The sequence below is a fragment of the Stenella coeruleoalba genome (assembly GCF_951394435.1).
Source record: "Stenella coeruleoalba genome assembly, chromosome: X".
NCBI classification, from domain to species: Eukaryota; Metazoa; Chordata; class Mammalia; order Artiodactyla; family Delphinidae; genus Stenella; species Stenella coeruleoalba.
This window is the reverse complement of record NC_137152.1, coordinates 118,321,434-118,341,128: the sequence shown is the minus strand read 5'-3', so window position 1 is coordinate 118,341,128 and position 19,695 is coordinate 118,321,434. Positions and strand designations below refer to the sequence as shown.

Below are 19,695 nucleotides of genomic sequence, written 5' to 3'. Positions count from 1 at the left end.
TTCTACGTAATTTTTATTTTACACTTAACTAGGATTTCCAAATATTATACAATGATATGCATTACTTTGCAAAAAACAGTGTGTGTGTGTATATGTGTGTCTTTATAGATATTAAAGTGTGGTCTAGCTTAGTGTTCCTCAGACTTTTATGTGCTCTTGCTAAAATGCAGATTCTGATTCAGCAGGTCTGGAGCAGGGCCTGAGATTCTGCATTTCTACCCAGCTCCCACTCTATGCTGATATTGCAGGTCCATTTTGGGGAGCAGGGTTCTAGCTTAGCCAAACCCCAAACGATTACCAAACAGTTCTTCTGAGTAGAAAATGTGTTGTGCCATTTACAATTATTTTTACTGAGATAACGTTGCAAAGAACTTCCATCGTGAAGACCTTGTCACAAATCTATACCCACACCAGATTCTGATGCATCCGCTCTCGGAAACATCGAAGCAAAGTTTACAAAACATCTCGGATTCTCAGAAATGACAAAAAAGGTAGGGGATGTTTCAACAAACAAAAGATACCCATTCAATAAATTGTGCAGTGATTCAGGTGGGAGAGCTACAACATCACTCCAAAACAAATTCCAAATGTATTAAAGAGACAAAGGAAAAAATAGTTAACAGTTTAAAAAAATATATATATATATATGATAAAAAATATAGATGGGTATTCTCCAGCAGAATGAAAAAGAATTCCTATGGGTAAATTCAGTAGAGGAATAATAGCTAACATTGAACACATCATGTGCCAGGTACTGTGCTAACTTTTTTTTCAATTCCCGTTTATTTTTGGCTCTTGGGGCAATGTCATCTTTTCAGTATGAAAAAAAGTAGCAAGTTCAACACAACAGAAATCTGAAGTGTAGAATAGGACAAAACCAAGGGTGGGGGGAAGGCAATAGCAAAAGTAAGAGATGAGATGTTGCCAAAAGACGGAGGGTGTCCTGTCCCCTCTCTGGGAAATGGCATTTAGGTGTCAGCACATAGCTTTCCATATAGGTACAGAAGGGCTGATATTCATTTTTTTCTGTAAGAAAAGATAGGGCTGGGGAGGGGCTTTCTGGAGGCTTAGAGACCAAGGCTAGTCTCTCTCTTGCTCCTCTTGACCCCCTTTTCTGACCAGGGGAAAGGAAGGAATCCAGCATTATGAAGGAGGTAAAGTGGAAGAGGGAAGGATCTCCCCCTTGACAGGGTGGTGGCCAGAACCTTACAAAGGAAATGGCTCAGGACAGTCCTTGGAGGGAGACTGAAAATGGAGATAATACTGTTAACACCTCCCCAGAAGCTGAGAGAGGAGCAGGGAGATATCTGGAAACTAGGACTTTAATAGCCTGGATGCCCCTCTCCAAAACCCCACCCCTTCCCTGTAGGGACTTCTACCTGCTGCTTGGTTTCCTTTCCCCTGGGCTACCACATGGGCCTAGGATGGTGGTCATCTATCTGGGTTACCAGCACATGGTTTTAAATGGGATTTGATGAGACCCAGCTTCTTGAAAGGTTATCTCGAAAACAGAGAGGGAAATGTTAACTGGACAGATGGGAGGAGTAGGCACCAGAAGGAAATACAAGGTTACCCAGAATGGCAGAAATCTAGGTTCCCCAGAGTGGAAAGAGAGAGGAGACATTCAACAAACAACAGATATTTATTGAGCGCCTATTATGTGCCAGGCACTGTTCTAGCACTACCCTCCAAAAAAAAAAGAAAAAACAAGACAGAGGCAGAAAACGCAAATTCTGAGGGAGAGGAAAGGGGCGGCTGAGGAAGGCAGAGGGGACTGAGAAGCCTGCGGTGGTGGGGACTTGGCCTTAGGCCTCCTCACCGAAACCCTTCTCCTCTTCTGCGGTGGCATCCTGGTACTGCTGGTACTCGGAGACGAGGTCGTTCATGTTGCTCGCAGCCTCGGTGAACTCCATCTCGTCCATGCCCTCACCTGTGTACCAGTGGAGGAAGGCCTTCCGGCGGAACATGGCAGTGAACTGCTCTGAGATGCACTTGAACGGCTCCTGGATGGCTGTGCTGTTTCCAGTGAAGGTGACCATCATCTTGAGGCCACGGGGTGGGATGTCGCAGACGGCCGTCTTGACATTGTTGGGGATCCATTCCACGAAGTAGCTGCTGTTCTTGTTCTGCAGGTTGAGCATCTGCTCATCCACCTCCTTCATGGACATCCGCCCACGGAGGATAGCAGCCACGGTGACATACCGGCCATGGCGGGGGTCATAGGCAGCCATCATGTTCTTGGCATCCAAGACCTGCTGGGTGAGCTCCGGCACAGTGAGGGCCCGATATTGCTGGCTTCCACGGCTGGTTAGAGGCGCAAAGCCAGGCATGAAAAAGTGGAGACGTGGGAAGGGCACCATGTTGGCTGCCAGCTTGTGGAGGTCAGCATTGAGCTGGCCAGGGAAGCGGAGGCAGGTGGTGACACCACTCATGGTGGCCGAGACGAGGTGGTTCAGGTCCCCATAGGTTGGCGTGGTCAGCTTGAGGGTGCGGAAGCGGATGTCGTAAAGGGCCTCGTTGTCAATGCAGTAGGTCTCATAGTGTTCTCCACCAGCTGATGGATGGAGAGGGTGGCATTCTAGGGCTCCACCACGGTGTCGGACACTTTGGGCGAGGACGCCACACTGAAGGTGTTCAGGATGTGGTCAGGATATTCTTCACGGATCTTGCTGATGAGCAAGGTGTCCATTCCAGAACCCGTGCCCCCGCCCAGCAAGTGGGTCAGCTGGAAGCCCTGCAGGCAGTCACAGCTCTCGGCCTCCTTCCGAGCCACATCCAACACCGAGTCGACCAGCTCGGCCCCCTCTGTACAGGGGCCCCTGGCCCAGTTGTTGCCTGTCCCAGACTGATCAAGAACAAAGTTTTCTGGTCTGAAGATCTGACCAAAAGGACCTGAGCGAACAGAGTCCATGGTCCCGGGTTCTAGATCCACCAAGATAGCACGAGGAATATATTTGCCCCCTATGGTTTCACTGTAGTACACGGAGATGCGGTCCAGCTGCAGGTCGCTATCCCCATGATAGGTGCCAGTGGGTTCAATGACATGTTCATCACTGATCACCTCCCAGAACTTGGCACCAATCTGATTGCCACACTGAATGGCCTGGATGTGCACAATTTCCCTCATTTTAAAATGTACTGTAATCTTTTTGCTCACCTCAAAGTATGTACAGGGCAAGAAAATGATATGTAATTAGTTTTTCTCTGCTGCCGGTCACAGGCTGGAAGGATGGGACGGGGCCTGGAGGCTGGAGCAGCGAGGTCCGAACGCGGAGGCAGGAAGGTTCTGAGAGCTGTGCTAACCTTTAGTATGCATTATCTCATTGAATCTCTCACATCAAGGCTATCAAGTAGAGACTATATATTTCCCATGTTATTGATGAGGACATTATTTCTAGCCCTGACAAACTATAATTTATGTATCATTATCCATATTTTACAGGTAATGAAACTGAGTCTTAGAAATATAAGGTAATTTAGCTGCCCAGGGTCACCCAGCTAACAATTGGCAGAGTCCAATTTCCAACTCAAAGCTACACTCTCTGATGCACTGCCTCTTTAAGAAAAACAGCCATACATTGCCTGAATGCAAATCTTACACTCCTAAATGCCCATGATCATAAACAAAATTAAAATGCTATAATAAACTAAGAAAATGATTAATAACAGATTTGGCAAAAGGTAGTTATCCTTAATATATAAAGAGCTAATACAAATTGAAAAGAAAAACACTCTGACCCCAATGGAAAAAGAGATCGAGGTCAGGTACAGCAGTTCACAAAAGAGAAAACATGTGTGTACAGGTGTGTGCACATGTGTACGCATGTATGCAATATACATATATAAGACTGGAGGGAAAAATCCAAAGCATTAACAAGTACTTCTTAGTGGTGAAATTATTAAATCATTTATTTATGACTTTATACTTTTTGTGTTTTTCACATTGTCTACAATGAGTATATTTTAGTTTTATGATCTGAGAAAAATGAAAGCTAGTCATGTTGGCACCGAATAAACTTGGTCTCATTGTAATTGCTAATCTTGTGCTCCGCTGTCCTCTGGAAGTTCGCATTTGCATTTGACAAATTTCTCTGGGACAACATTCATTCATCCATTCGTTCTTTCATTCATTCATTCATCCAGCTAGTATATTTATTGAGCATCTACTAGTGTGTAGCCAGGCAATAAATAAGTAAAATAGGCAGACATGGGCTTTGCATACAAAAAGCTACATAAGAAGACAGACCTTAAGCAAATTACGTGATTAATTAATCATTAATGGTGCCTAAGATCTCCTAAACTATTACAGATGGTTACCTACACTCTACTTATTCCTTTCATCTCTGTTTAGGCTAGGTCAAATGATCCCAATCCACTGAAAAAATCTATCTACCGGGTTTTTATTAATAGTAAGAGGGTGATGTCTTATGGAACAAATGAGCAAGGCATTTAATACAGATACTGTCTCCAATTAAATTTTTTTTTCCAATTAAATTTTTAATTGAAAATTTTATTGAGATAATTGTAGATTCACATGCAGTTGTAATAAATAATACAGAAAGATACCATGTATTTTGCCCAGTGCCCCCGATGGTAATGTTTTACAGAACTATAGTACAATATCACAACCAGAATACTGATATTGATATAGTCTACCTATCTTATTCAGATTTCCCCAATTTTACTTGTACTCATTTGTGTGTACACGCATGTGTGTGTGTATATGAGTATTCAGTTCTATGTAATTTTATCAATTTGTAGGTTCTTGTGACAATCACTACAGTCAAGACACAGACTAGTTCCGTCACCGCAAGGATCTCTTGTGTTGGTCACTTACAACCATACCCACCTTCCTCCTCCACCCACCCCACCCCATCCCTAACCCCTGGCAGCCACTAATCTGTTCTCCAGGATATACAAATGGGCAAAAGATATGAAGAGACGTTTCAGGGAAGAGGATATAAAGATGACAAATAAGCACATAAAAATATGCTCGACATCATTAACCATCAGGGAAATACAAATTAAAACCACACTGAGATGTCACTAAATACCTATCAGAATAGCTAACATTTTAAAAAGTGACAACACCAAATGGTGGCAAGGATGTGGAGAAATTGGATCACTCATCCATTGATGATATGAATGTAGTATGATACAGCCACGCTGGAATAAAATATTGGCAAAACTATTGGCAAAAAAATATTGGCAAAACTAAACATGCCTACACATGAAACATATAAAGTTATAAACCAATGTTACCTCAATTTAAATTTTTTTTCAAAAATATTAAAATTAAACTCTATAAATCTAACCACTCAAAAAAAAAAACAACAACAACTAACCATGCAGTTACCATACAGCCCAGCAATTGCATCCATGGATATTTACCCCCAAATAAGTGAAGATTTAAGTTCACACAAAAACATGTACGCAAATGTTCACAGCAGCTTTATTTGTAAAATCCCAAACTGAAAACCCAAATACCCTCCACCAAATGAATAGACAAACTGTGGTACATCCATGCCATGGAATACTATTCAGCAATACATACAACGTCCTGGATGAATCTCCGGGGCATTATGCTTAGTCAAAATAGCCAGTCCCAAAAGGTTGTATGTTGTATTATTATTCCACATACATAACATTTTTGAAATGCAATACATTGTAATTACTTGTTTTTTTGTTTGATTCTCCTTCTCAAGCTCTTTGACAAAACCATCTTTATAAATCAATAGTTCAAATGATTTTGGCAGTTTCCATTATAAGGAGTGTATCATGTCTGGTTATCAAATCCATCTTGCTGTGATCTACACCCAATATAATTATATCATAGATTTTCAAGGGGCAGAGAGCATTCTAACTGCCAACCATAACTATCTCCAACATACGGATGAAAAAACTGAGGTTCAGAGAGGGTAAATGTTTTGCCCAAGATTGCATAGCAAGCTCCTAGTATCAGGACCACAGAGATATCCTCAGTCTCGGCAAAAACTCTCCGCTGCTTCACTCCAACACTTCTACTTGGGTGCAGTGCCACTGTTTTCACGGTTTTCCTCCTGCTGCCCAAGGCACTTCCTTACCTTGTGAAGAAGCCTCTGCTGCTGTCAATCAGGACCCTTGCTGGAGATGCCAAGTGAAAAAATGTACATTCAGTACAGCCTTGCTCAGTTTGCGCTTGCTTGGCAATGATGATGATGGTGGCAACAATGACAACCGCTAACGTTTACTGGGGGCTTACTGTGTGCCAGGCACTGTTCTATTGGGTTGGCCAAAAAGTTCGTTCGGTTTTAAAGTAAAAATATGACACATTTTTCATTTTCACCAGGAAATTTATTGAACAACATATTCACCCTTTTGTTTCACTACCTTCTGCCATTTTTCAGGCAACTTCATAATTCCATCTTCCCAAAACTTTTTATCTTTTTGAGCAAAGAACTGTTCCAGGTGCCTTTTACAGTCTTCCATGGAATTGAAATTTTCTCCATTAAGAGAATTTTGTAAACACCGAAATAAATGGAAATCCGAAGGTGCAATGTCTGGTGAATACGGCGGATGAATCAGAACTTCACAGCCAAGCTGTAACCGTTTTTGTCTGGTCATCAAAGAAACATGCGGTCTTGGCGTTATCCTGATGGAAGATTATGCGTTTTCTGTTGACTAATTCCAGACGCTTTTCATCGAGTGCTGCTTTCAGTTGGTCTAATTGGGAGCAGTACTTGTTGGAATTAATCGTTTGGTTTTCCGGAAGGAGCTCATAATAGAGGACTCCCTTCCAATCCCACCACATACACAACATCACCTTCTTTGGATGAAGACCAGCCTTTGGTGTGGTTAGTGGTGGTTCATTTCACTTGCCCCACATCTCTTCCGTTCCACATTATTGTACCGTATCCACATTTCATTGCCTGTCACAATTTGTTTAAAAAACTGGAACGTTTTTGTTACATTTAAGTAAAGAATCGCATGTGGAAATACGGTCAAGAAGGTTTTTTTCACTTAACTTATGTGGAACCCAAACATCAAAGTGATTCACATAACCAAGCCGGTACAAATGATTTTCAACACTTGATCTGGATATGTTGAGTATGTCGGCTATCTCCCATGTGGTATAATGTTGATTGTTCTCAATTAATGTCTCGATTTGATCGCTATCAAGTTCAACTGGTCTACCCGACCGTGGAACATTGTCCAGAGAGAAATCTTCAGTGCGAAACTTCACAAACCACTTTGACACGTTTGATCAGTCAAAGCACCTTCTCCATACACTGCACAAATCTTTTTTTTTTGCGTTTCATTTGTGTTTTTACCTTTCTTGAAATAATAAAGCATAATATGCCAAAAATGTTGCTTTTTTTCTTCCATCTTCAATATTAAAATGGCTACACAAAAATTCACCAGTTTTGATAAGCTTTTTTTTTTTGATGCACGCCGATATGACAGCTGTCACAATACAACCACCAAAATTGTTTCGAATGAAGTTAAAGACAACTAAGGGCTACTAGAGTCATCTTATGGAAAAAAATGAACGAACTTTTTGGCTAACCCAATAAATGCTTTACTTGTATTAACTCATTTAATCCTTATGACAACTCTACAAAGTGGGTGCATAGGGCTCTTGATTAATAGTACTTCTTCAACCATTTTCTTTTTCTGTGCGCCATGTGGCACCAGTGTCCTCTGCTGTGTAGGGAAAGCCTCTCTTGGGGATGAGTCCAGAAATCATGGTGATTTAACCTGGTATTTGCTCCCCCATCCTCTGACATTACCCCACAAGACCCCTGTGTTTTCAGAAGTAAGCAGAAGGTTCAACTGTGACAATCATAGTCACACTCTTGGATTGCTGATCCCCTAGAAACCTGTACAAGGTAAATCCATGAGGTGATTCCAGCTACTGCTGTTCCTTCTTTGTGGGAGAACTGTCTGGGTGTAAGGCAGGAGCCCAACACAGTGGTTGAGAATCTCAGCTCCACCACTTCTTAGTGCAGGCCCTGAGGCAAGGTACTTATTCCGAGCCTCACAGTTTCTCCATCTGTATAACAGAGATAATAACATTCACCTTGGAGGACTGCCGAAGGGATTAGAAATAATGTATATAAAGAGCCTGACACATCGAAGTCTGTCAAGCGTGGCTAGTGTTGGTATGACACGTGTGCAGCCACTCATTTGTCAATACAATCTGTTCCCTCTCTTCCTCAGTTTAAGACTTCCTCTACTTGAGAACGTTCTTAAGATCACCAAACCTGGAACTCCAGATCGTTGTTAAAGACCTATATGACCATCCAGTGATGGTACTTGAAACACACAAAGTTTACTGGGAGAGGGAATGGATGTTGGGTATTTTTTTTTTGCTTTAGCTGAATCATCTCCTTTTTGTGTTCTCTCTGGTCTGCTTTAGGCTGCTACTGTCATTCCTGGCTTTCAGCTGTTCTAGAAGATGCTACAATTCCTACAATTCCCTGTTCTTGATCTTAAATTCTACCTTCTTCCACAACATCCATCTGAAGGCTTTGCTATTGCTGTTTCTAAGCTAGTTTATCTCTCAGCATCTTGGTCCACTTTCTCTTCACACTGCTTCCTCAAATCCCCTTTCTTCTCTGAAGCTGATTCACCCACGCTGCTAATTCATTCAGCATTTATTGATCACCTACTTGGAGCCAGATACTATTCCTAGCAGTAAGGATACAGGGATGAACCCAATGGACAAAAGCCCTGCCCTTATGGGGTTTGTGGTCTAGTCAGAATATCTACCTAATTTCTGTTATTAATTTGGCCAAAATTTAAAGCAATTTTTACATTATGTATATATTTTGGAAATGTTTAACATTTGAGGGAAATGTTCTAATTTATAGGGCAATGCCAAAGCTATATCGGAGTCTTCAGTTTCCACAGTCCTGCTGCGTGCCTTTAACTTGTGCCATAACACCTGGAGCCAGGACCTTAAGAGACAAAAAGGGAGGAGCCGTTCCTCACTTGCCCCTCCTGTCCCTACCTGGCCCACTCCTATTTGTTAAGCTTTGTGATTTCAGCCCTTGTAGTCCTCCCTCCACAGGCTGACTTGTCCCAGTTTGAAAACTGTATGACCCAGCATCTCTTCAGTTTGGTGCGTAGAGAGCTCATTCTTGTCCCTGCTTCCTGGCTCTCAACCCATGACCTAAATCCTCGGTGCTACTCTCGTGGCAAACAGATCCCTGGCTCCTTCTTAGGGATCATCTTTTTGATAAAGATCAGTCCTCTGTGTAGACTCCTCCCAGCTACTAAACCTCCCTCTTGGTTCAGGAGTGTTCACCACGGAAACCTCTCAGGGCCACATTGGACTACTGCCCCAAACTCAATGTCAGCAGGTCTATATGAGTAATAACTATGGGATCATCAACTTCTTCCTCCCTACATCCTTCTCCAGCTAGTGAAACGACATTCTTTTTCTCCCTCTTTTTTTTTTCTCAATCCCCCTTTCTTTCCACTTGAAATTAATCTTCCTAAATGTATAGCCCACATTTACTTTCTTGCCATACTCACTTCCTATATTAAACAGCGTTCTCCAGAGAAATAGAACCAATATAGATATAGATAGATAGATAGATAGGAGGTTATGGGAATTAGCTCGCGTGACTATGGAAGCAGGTAAGTTCTACAATCTGCCATCTGGAATATAGAGAACCAGGAGAGTGGGTGGTGTAATTCAATCAGAGTCCAAAGGTCTGAGAATCTGGGAGGATGGGAGGGAAGGCACTGGTGTAAGCCCCAGAGTCTGAAAGCCCAAGAACCAGGAGCTCCAGTTACTGACGGCAGGAGAATATGGACGTCCCAGCTCAAGAACAGACAGCAAATTAGCCCTTGCTCCACGTTTCTGTTCTATTTGGGTCCTCAGTGGGTCGCATGATCCCCACCCACATTGGTGAGGGTGGATCTCTTTACTTAGTCTACTGAGTCCAATGTAAATATCTCCCATAAACACCCTCACAGACACACTCAGAAATAAGGTTTTACCAACTTTATAGGTATCCCTTAGCCCAGTCAAGTTGACACATAAAATTAACTATCATGCTTCCCAATCACCGGTTCAAAGTTAACTTAGATCCTACAGGTCAGTCCCCCTCCGAAAATGGTCTCACCCAGACCTCTAAACACCTCCTTGCTCAAATCATTTGCATGTTTGGCAGTCTGGAAACTCTCCTCACTTCATTCCCATGACACCACACTCCTCTTTTCTTTCTTCCTATCTCTCTGACAAATCTTTCTAATTCTTCTTTGTAGGCTTATCTTCCTCTACCTTGCCGTTAAATTCTGGAGTTCTTGTTCCTGTCCTCTGGACTTCTTGTTCCTGTCCTCAGCCCATTCCTCTTCCACTCTACTCATCCCCCTGGGTGGTCACATACATTGCCATGGCTTCAGTTACACCTACATATCAGTGATTCCCAACCTCCCTATGTGGCCCAGATACCATTCCTGAGCTTGAGACATGCAGCTTTGTATTAGTCAGGAGGGAATAGGTTACAAATTTGCTTTAAACAATTCAAAAACCTCAGTGGTTTAACACAAGTTGATTTCTTACACATGCTGTATGGGAAATATAGATCCAGTAACATTCCAAAGCACTGTCCTCCAGCATTCAGGCTGATGGAAATGCCATTATCCTGTACCTACACATGATGGGATACTCAGCCAGCTTGGTCAATGCAACAGGGGAAGACAGACTGGAGAATTATACTTTTAAATAAATACTTTGGCCCAGAAGCAACTCACATTATTACCACTCACAGCCCATTGGTTAGAAGTAGTCACAAGATCCCATCTAACTTCAAGTGGAATCCTCCACTGTGCTGATAAGAATAGGAGAACCAGATATGGGTGAGCTCTACAAGCCTTTATCAAAATATCCAACAGAGTACTAGATATCTCCATGTTACTGTTAAATAGGCACATAAAACTGAATATGTCCAAAACAGAACTCTTGCCTATAGCACTGCCCTGGATTCATAATTATTCTCTCTGCCTCCAGTCTTGCCCTCTTCCTATGAAATCAATATACTCTCCACCTTACATTCATAAAGATCTTTTTTAAACACAAATGTGATTGTGTCATTCTCATGGTTAAAACACTATTCAGTGGCTCCGTGTTGCTCAAGATGTGGCATCAAGGCCATGATCTGGCCTTTACCACCTCTCCAGTCTCGCCGCTGTCCCCTTTCCTCTTGGGCGCCATCCCAAGCTCCTTGCAATTCCTTGAGCACACCACATTGTCCCATATGCCCCACACCTTTGCACATGCTGGTATGCCCTTCCTTGCCACTCCTTGGACCATCCTTTGTACCAGTCTGACTCCTTCTTACTTTTTAAAACTCAGCTCAGCCATCCCCTCCTTGATGAAGTTTTTCCCTGAAATCCTGTGCTTACTCCATTTACGCAAGAAATAGGTCCAGAGTCCAGGAAGTAAGTTAGATCAGTGAACTAAGCAAAATATCTGCATAATAATAAAAAGAATTTATTCACTGATGATTTAGCTCTGTATCTACAGCTGCACTATCCGATATGGTGGCCAGTAGCTACATGTGGCTATTTAAATTTATATTTATATTTTAAATTCACATTAAAATAAGACATTTAGTTCCTTAGGCATGCTAGCCACATTTCAAGTGCTTAATACCATATGTGGCCAATTACTACTACACTGGACTGTGCGAATATAGAACATTTCCATCGATGCAGAAAGTTCCATTGGACAGTGCTGCTCTAGACCATGCTGGGCACTTTACATATACTATCTCATTCAATTCTCAAGGCAGCCACATGAAGAAGGTGCCCTTTGTTTCAAAGGAGCCCCATTTTACAGATGAGGACGCTGAGATTCAGTCTGAGAATGGCAGAAATGAGAGTTCAGCTCAGGTCCATCCACTGCCAGAGTCCATGCTTTTTTCCACCACTCCACAGCACTCCTCAGTAAAGGTTCTACCTCCAGGCTAGAGGCGGGGCATAAACAGTACAAAGGCAGGCAAAGTAGAAGAACCAAAATGTCACTAACTCCTCTATGGAAGGTCTTTTCAGACAAGGACACCACGTGCATGTCTTTCTGCAGCTGTAACTCCAGACTTCAGAGTATAGATTTGCCCGAGCTCATAAGCTAAGAAAACGAGGCACACTGAGCTGCAGTACGGGAGTTACTGACATTGTTACTGTTCATGTGTTTCAATTAAATATATTTTGGGGGACTTCCCTGATGGTCCAGTAGTAAAGAATCCGCCTTCCAATGCAGGGGACGCGGGTTCAATCCCTGGTTGGGGAACTAAGATCCCACATGCCACGGGGCAACTAAGCCCACACGCCACAACTACTGAGCCCACATGCCTCAACGAGAGAGCCTGCATGCTGCAAACTACAGAGCCCATGCACCCTGGAGCCCGTGCGCCACAACTAGAGAGAAGCCCATGAGCCACAACAAAGAGCCGTGCCACAACAAAAGATGCCGCATGCCTCAACGAAGACCCTGCATGCCGCAAGTAAGACCTGACGCAGTGCTTGCTTCAGCAGCACATATACTAAAATTGGAACAATACAGAGAAGATTAGCATGGCCCCTGTGCAAAGATGACACGCAAATTCGTGAAGCATTCCATATTTTTTGTGGCCACCTAGAGGGGTGGGATAAGGAGGGAGGGAGGGAGACGCAAGAAGGAGGGGATATGGGGATATATGTATAGCTGATTCACTTTTATAAAGCAGAAACTAACACGCCATTGTAAAGGAATTATACTCCAATAAAGATGTTAAAAAAATAAAAACGGGACTTCCCTGGTGGCGCAGTGGTTAACAATCCACCTGCCAATGCAGGGGACACGGGTTGGAGACCTGGTCCGGGAAGATCCCACATGCTGTGGAGCAACTAAGCCAGTGCGCCACAACTACTGAGCCTGTGCTCTAGAGCCCACGAGCCACAACTACTGAGCCTGCGTGCTGCAACTACTGAAGCCCATGTGCCTAGAGCCCGTGCTCTGCAACAAGAGAGGTCACTGCAATAAGAAGCCTGCGCACTGCAACGAAGAGTAGCCCCCGCTCGCCACAACTAGAGAAAGCCCGTGCACAGCAACAAAGACCCAGCACAGCCAAAAATAAATAAATAAATTTATTTAAAAAAACAAAGACCTGATGCAGCCAAAAAAATAAAGAAATTAAATATTTTTTTGAAGTGATAGCATTTTTTAAAAAATGTATTTTCCTTGTCAAGGCCAAGACAGTCTAAGTTCAGACCCCTGCTCTGCAACACACTTGCTATGGGACTTTGGGCAAGTTAACTAATCCCTGCAAAATCTGTAAAATAATAATAATAATATTGTGTCTCTCAGAGGGTTACTGTGAGGATTAAGTGAGATGAGTGCAAAGTGCCCACCACTCATATATAATAGCTATTATTGCTCCAAAGCAACGTAGTCCCACTTTGGCACGTGATTCCCATGGAATCAATTCCTAGAAATAATACCTGGATTTGAACTAACTGTTGAAAAATTCACATCATTAGAAGCCAGGACTTGGAGGTTAAGATCTCTCCCTGTCTACACACTACCTCCTTATTATCAAGAGCACTTTTATCCATTCCTCTGCTGATGGACATCTAGGTTGTTTCCACATCTTGGCTACTGTGAACAGTCAGTGCTACAATGAACACGGGAGTGCTAATACCGCCTCGAGATTTTCAATTCTTTTGGATAAATGCCTAGACGTGGGAAAGCTAGACCATATGGTAGTTCTGTTTTTAATTTTTTGAGAAACCTCCACACTGTTTTCCATAGCAGCTGCACCATTTTGCATTCCCTCCCAACAGTGCAAGTATTCCAGTTTCTCCACATCCGTACCAAAACTTATTAGCTTTGATTTTTTCTGACAATGGAACATTATTCATCCTTGAAAAAGAAGGAAATTCTGCAATATGCAACAACATGGATGAACCTTGAGGACATCATGCTAAGTGGAATAAGCCAGTCGCAGAAAGACAAATATGGCATGATTTTCCTTATATGAGGCATCAAAATAGTCAAATTCATAGAACCAAAGCATAGAATAGTAGGGCTGCCCTGGTGGCGCAGTGGTTAAGAATCCTCCTGCCAGTGCAGGGGACACGGGTTCGAGCCCTGGTCCGGGAAGATCCCACATGCTGCCAAGCAACTAAGCCCATGCGCCACAACTACTGAGGCTGCGCTCTAGAGCCTACGAGCCACAACTACTGAGCCCATGTGCCACAACTAACGAAGCCCGCACACCTAGAGCCCATGCTCCGCAACAAGAGAAGCCACTGCAACGAGAAGCCTGCGCACCGCAACGAAGAGTAGCCCCCGCTCAACGCAACTAGAGAAAGCCCATGTGCAGCAACGAAGACCCAACGCAACCAAAAATAAATTTTAAAAAAGGCATAGAATGGTAGTTGCCAAGAAAGGGGCAAGTTACTAATCAGTGGGCATAAAGTCTCAATCAAGGAAAATGAATTAGTTATAAATAAAATTTTAAACATGATTTAATATAATTTTGAAGTATAATAAATCACTTTTATTGAAGGCACCTCACCCCCTCCTAGGTATTCTCTCAAATGATCAGTTGATAATGTATCTGCTGTCTGAGATAACGGGCTATTGAGATAGACATGGATAAGTCACAGTAGTCCCCAAACAAATTTTGCCAAGAAAATAACATCTAGGGACTTCCCTGGTGGCATAGTATATAAGACTCTCCACGCTCCCAATGCAGGGGCCCCAGGTTCGATCCCTGGTCAGGGAACTAGATCCCACATGCTGCAACTAAGAGGTCACATGCCGCAACTGAGATTTCTCATGCCACAACTAAGGAGCCTGCCTGCCACAACTAAGAAGCCCGCCTGCCACAACTTAAGGAGCCCACATGCTGCAAATAAGCAGCTGGCGAGCCGCAACTAAGGAGGCTGCCTGCCGCAACTAAGACCCGGTGCAACCGAATAAATAAATAAATAAATATTTTTAGAAAGAGAGAAAATGACATCTAGTGAGTCCAAAGACCTGGGATCCACCACATAAAACAGACTTTCACTGCTCCCTCTCACCTTCCCCAGGGTTACTCTACACTCAGTCACCCTGACCCACCTTCAGTGTTCTCCCTTGCCACTGGGTCTTCTCACATACACACACACAAACACATACATACAGAGAGGGGACCAGCATATAATAGTCATTAAGAAAATACCTCCTCAGTGAATAAATGAAGGAAGTGGAATTGTTCTGATTATATTGGGATAGAGGGTGTCCCCAGAGTCTCCTCTGTGATGGTTCTGAGAAGTCTCCCAAGAGCACAACTGGATAACCACCAGATTAGAAGTTCCCTATGATCCTTCCCTTATCTACCAGACTGTGATCCTGCAATGGATTTTTTAAAGGGAAGAGGAAAAAGCAAAGTACTAATACTGGATATCAGCAAAGAAATCAGTGTATTTTGTCTCAGAGTCATTTTCATCCATTTACATTTCCCCAGGAGAGAAAGAGAATATGACTAGCCATGACAGGGATGTGAGGGATGCATGTTGACTCCAGGACCCATCCTCTTTTCAGTTTGATCGTTCACATTCCATTAGTGGCTTTCACTGTGTGAAGTGAGAGGATATTCCAATGTTATGACCCCTGTTTGGTCCCCCAACTTATATCTGCCCGTGGCCATGCCTCTGCCCGTGCCCTGTTACTCGCCATCACGTATCTACTCAGTGCCTATTTGAAGATCAAGGGAAAAAACTTACGGATGTGCAGAAGATTTTCAAGGGATCAGACTTGAGAGCATGAAATCCTTACCAGTTTAACCCCAGCCAAGAGATAATTCTCTCTCTGGACATTCAAAGAAGAATGAAATTGTGCTCAAAAGACACCTAGAGCCAACCAGATTGGTTACTAAGTGGATGCAGCCTGGCAAGAGGTTTGCATGGTGGGAAAAAATGTGTTTTCATGTGTGTTTCAGTCTCCAGGACTGCTTTAGGAGCTGAAGATCAGAAACTGAAAGTGGACAGGCAGGCATTATCTGCAGTTGAACTTTTTACAACTGTGAATGCTGGAAAGGGCAAAATCACATAGTGCAAGCCGGGGTCTTAAAGATAATGCCTTTACATCCAGACATCTCTCCCCTGAGAATTCCTCAGGGCCAGTGCTGAAAAACGCTCATGCTTTTTATAGTAATCTTCCTGGCTGCCCTCAAGAGCATTTTATAAAGTGTTTTTTATGTACTAGAAGTCAGAAGAGTTACAAGTGGGATTCTGAGTGCAATGGTTAGATACATTATTTTTTTTTTTTTTTGCGGTACGCGGGCCTCTCACTGTTGCGGCCTCTCCCATTGCGGAGCACAGGCTCCGGACGCGCAGGCTCAGCGGCCATGGCTCACGGGCCCAGCCGCTCAACAGCATGTGGGATCCTCCTGGACCGGCGCACGAACCCACGTCCCCTGCATCGGCAGGTGGACTCTCAACCACTGCGCCACCAGGGAAGCCCAGATACGTTAAAAGCAATGATCCCTCCATTAAAAGGCCTCACTCATGAGTATGACCTGCCTACCCTGTCATCTAGGTTAGGTTCCAAAAGCAAAAGTGTTCTCAGCAATATACGGCTTTACTCTTTCAGGCACCTGGTATATTCCAGCTAAGAGAAAACATCATCTCTTGCTCTGATCCTCTTTTGAGATAGATGTTACATTAATACTGGGTTTCCCTCATTACATAACATTTATTCATCAGCTACCATTTTTCCTTTTCTCCACTTGTACCCAAACTTTTCCACCTTTGGAAGAGACATTAGGTTTGGCCACTGTGCTGGCAACAACAGTAGTCTAGCAAGTAATAGCAATAACAAGCAACAGTAGGCAGCAATACTAGTCTAGAAAGTTCCTCCCTGCCCAGTCCACTCCTGTTCACATAAAGTAATGTTACATAGGTGCAACTAGCGGGCTATTTTTACCACCAGGCAATACAGCTGAATTCACTGTTAGCCCCAATTTGGCATTTGGGGTGAAGGCACATTCTGCGCCATCAGGCCCTTAGGAATTGTGACATAAAGGTTAAAAACACATATATTGCTGAGACCACTCCTGCTTTTGGAACCTGACCAGAGCAAATAGAAACCTGCAAACCTGAGTGGCCTCGCCCTGGGAGACATTTTCCTAAGATGTGATGATGGATTGGATAGTCATTAATGACTGAATGAGAGTCTAGTAATGTGTCAGTATCTTTTGACTTCTATGGTTGTCTTGCGGTAAGGGATCCTAAATTTCTTGCTGAGGAATCATCCCTGCTTCCAGACCTTGTAGTTGCAGCCCTGGTTCTATGACCACTGCACCAAGCAGGGAAAAAAGAAAAAGTTGGGGTGATACAGGGAAGAAAGTACACCAGGACCTTCCTCACCCCCTCTTCCCCAGACCCACCAGAAAAACAGAATCTATCCAGCAGGGACAGTCCTGTAGCCCCACTCACATTCACGTTGAATGTGAGCACATACTCGTGAAAGCGTACAACCCAGCCCTTCGTGCCTTTATTTCTCCCCCACTTCAGACAACCAATATTTCAACTACCTGTTCCAATTCTCACCAAACTATTACTCTGAGGAGATCTCTCTGCCCATTGCTGGAAATTATCAGCTGTAATAATACAGCCGATATTATTTCTGTATTCAGACCAGATCGGCTGGTCTGAAGAAATGACGCTCAACTGTCCCAAATTAGCACAATATCTTCTGTTCTGGTTCTTTTACGGCACTCACAGCATCTGCATCTGCCACCAGGCAAGCAAAGCCCAGTCTAGGGTCAGTGTCTCTTCCTGTCAGGACCACTTGCAGCCCCCAGGGCTACCAGCATCAGTCTGACCTGCCAGCTATGCTTGGGGCCTTCCCCCCCAGGGAATCTGCCATAGAGTCATCTACATTCTCTGTCTCTTTCGCTGGCAGATAGAACAGCTCTTATTGGCATTTTGTGCCTCAAAGGGTGCAAGAGGAATATGTCTAGATTCAGTCCGTCTCTGCATTGCTGCAGACCCCCAATGGCCACTCGTTTCATGGACCCAAGTAGCTACCTTAAGTGAGCACACAGGGATATCTGCCTGTCAATTCCAATCACCTTCCTAACCTGGAAGGGGGTTCTTCTGATGGGCATCAACATGCCCTACTTTGATGCAACCCTCAAATTTCCATAGGGCTGTGCCCCACATTGGCATCCCTTTAATAGGCCAGGTTTTTTCCACTGCCCTCCTGCTTGACCATGTGGACAGACCACTGGCCACTGCCCATGAATCAGTACAGAACCAAACATAAAAGTGGGCTTTTACCACTGTTCAATTCTTCCATCACTGCTGGGGAAACAGCAGGCAATTCAGCCCACTGAGCTCATCGATTTCTTTTTACCTTCTTCTACTGGAGTGGAGGCCTCCCAAACAGGGAGGTCCATTCACCTTGGAACTGCAGTCTACAAACCAAGCGACTCATTGTCAAGAGCTGTTCATAGGGCATTATCCAAGTGATGACAGAATTCGGCAGCTCCTTCTGCAGTTCCAGAGTCAGTCCTGGGGGAAAAGAGGCTCCGTGCTAGAGCGAGTATCTCCTCCTTGCATTCCCCAGGCAGCATGGTCCTGTATAAACAATCTCCATTTTCTTATGGAACTCTTCTGGGCACTGCCATCCCCATTAGAGTGTTTCTCTGACATCACCCAAGACATTGTATTTCCGGTTTTAAGATCATTTTAGGTCCTTCCGTCATGGGGGTAGCTTTAATTAATAGCGTCCAACAGCGAGGTAGTAAATGCCACTCCAATGGACACTCTCTAGTCCAAAGTCCCAGTAGCTGTCACTCGGAGGCACTCACAGGTTTTTGCCATAAGCTCCATACTCCACGTAGGGCTAACGCACAGAGAATTTGTTCCCACCAGCACTCCAGCTTCCGTGCTACGCTGTGTGCGTTCTGGCAATCTTACTGGTTCCCATTTAGCATGTCCAATTAATATTGCTTGGAAGGGTGGACGCACATGCCTTCTGCTTTGCAATATTAGGTAAGGGAAGTGTTCCCCAGTCAGATACAATGTCCATCCCCATAATACAATCAGGTAAAAGAGACACAACCACTTCACATAAAGGCCGTTCAAACATTCCAATTCTCCTACAAACGTTTACTTTAATTCCATCAACCATTATGTTCCTAACTGTAGCCTCTGTTAGGACTTCCTCAACAGCTTTGGGTTTTACAGTACCGGGTAGGGGAAGTGTTCCCCAGCCAGACGTGATACCTATTCCTATAAAATATTGAGGTAAAGTTGACACAACTTCTGTACATAATACCTGCTTAGACATTCCAACTTTCATAATCCTATTTACTCTTACACTTTTACATTCTCTCAATCAGATTGTAGCCCGAGTCAGGGCTTCATCAATGGGTTTTGGTACTACAGTTGTTGGAAGCTTCTCTTCTCCACCCCGACCATTATTTGACCTGCCCTTGTGCAAAAGGCTTTGGGTCCCCAGGGAGGGTGTTACAGCAAAGTCTCCCTGCCTGATGCACACAGAAGCCAATACTGTGCCACGGGCTTTTGAGAAAAGAAAAGGCTTGATTGCAAGGTCCACTGGTAAGGAGACAGAAGGCAGGGCTCAAAGCTGTCTCCCTGATCTGGTGTTCGGTTAGGTGAGGATGGGTTGGTATGCAGAAGCGCTGGCGGGGCAAGTTTTGATTG

General features: G+C 43.8%; 1 pseudogene across 1 annotated transcript; it reads right to left on the bottom strand.

The window, feature by feature from the left end:
- Positions 1–1,308: 1,308 nt before the first annotated feature.
- Positions 1,309–3,554, bottom strand: LOC307180755 (tubulin beta-5 chain-like; annotated as a pseudogene). The gene has a single exon. The product of its transcript is annotated as a tubulin beta-5 chain-like (transcript).
- Positions 3,555–19,695: the final 16,141 nt, after the last annotated feature.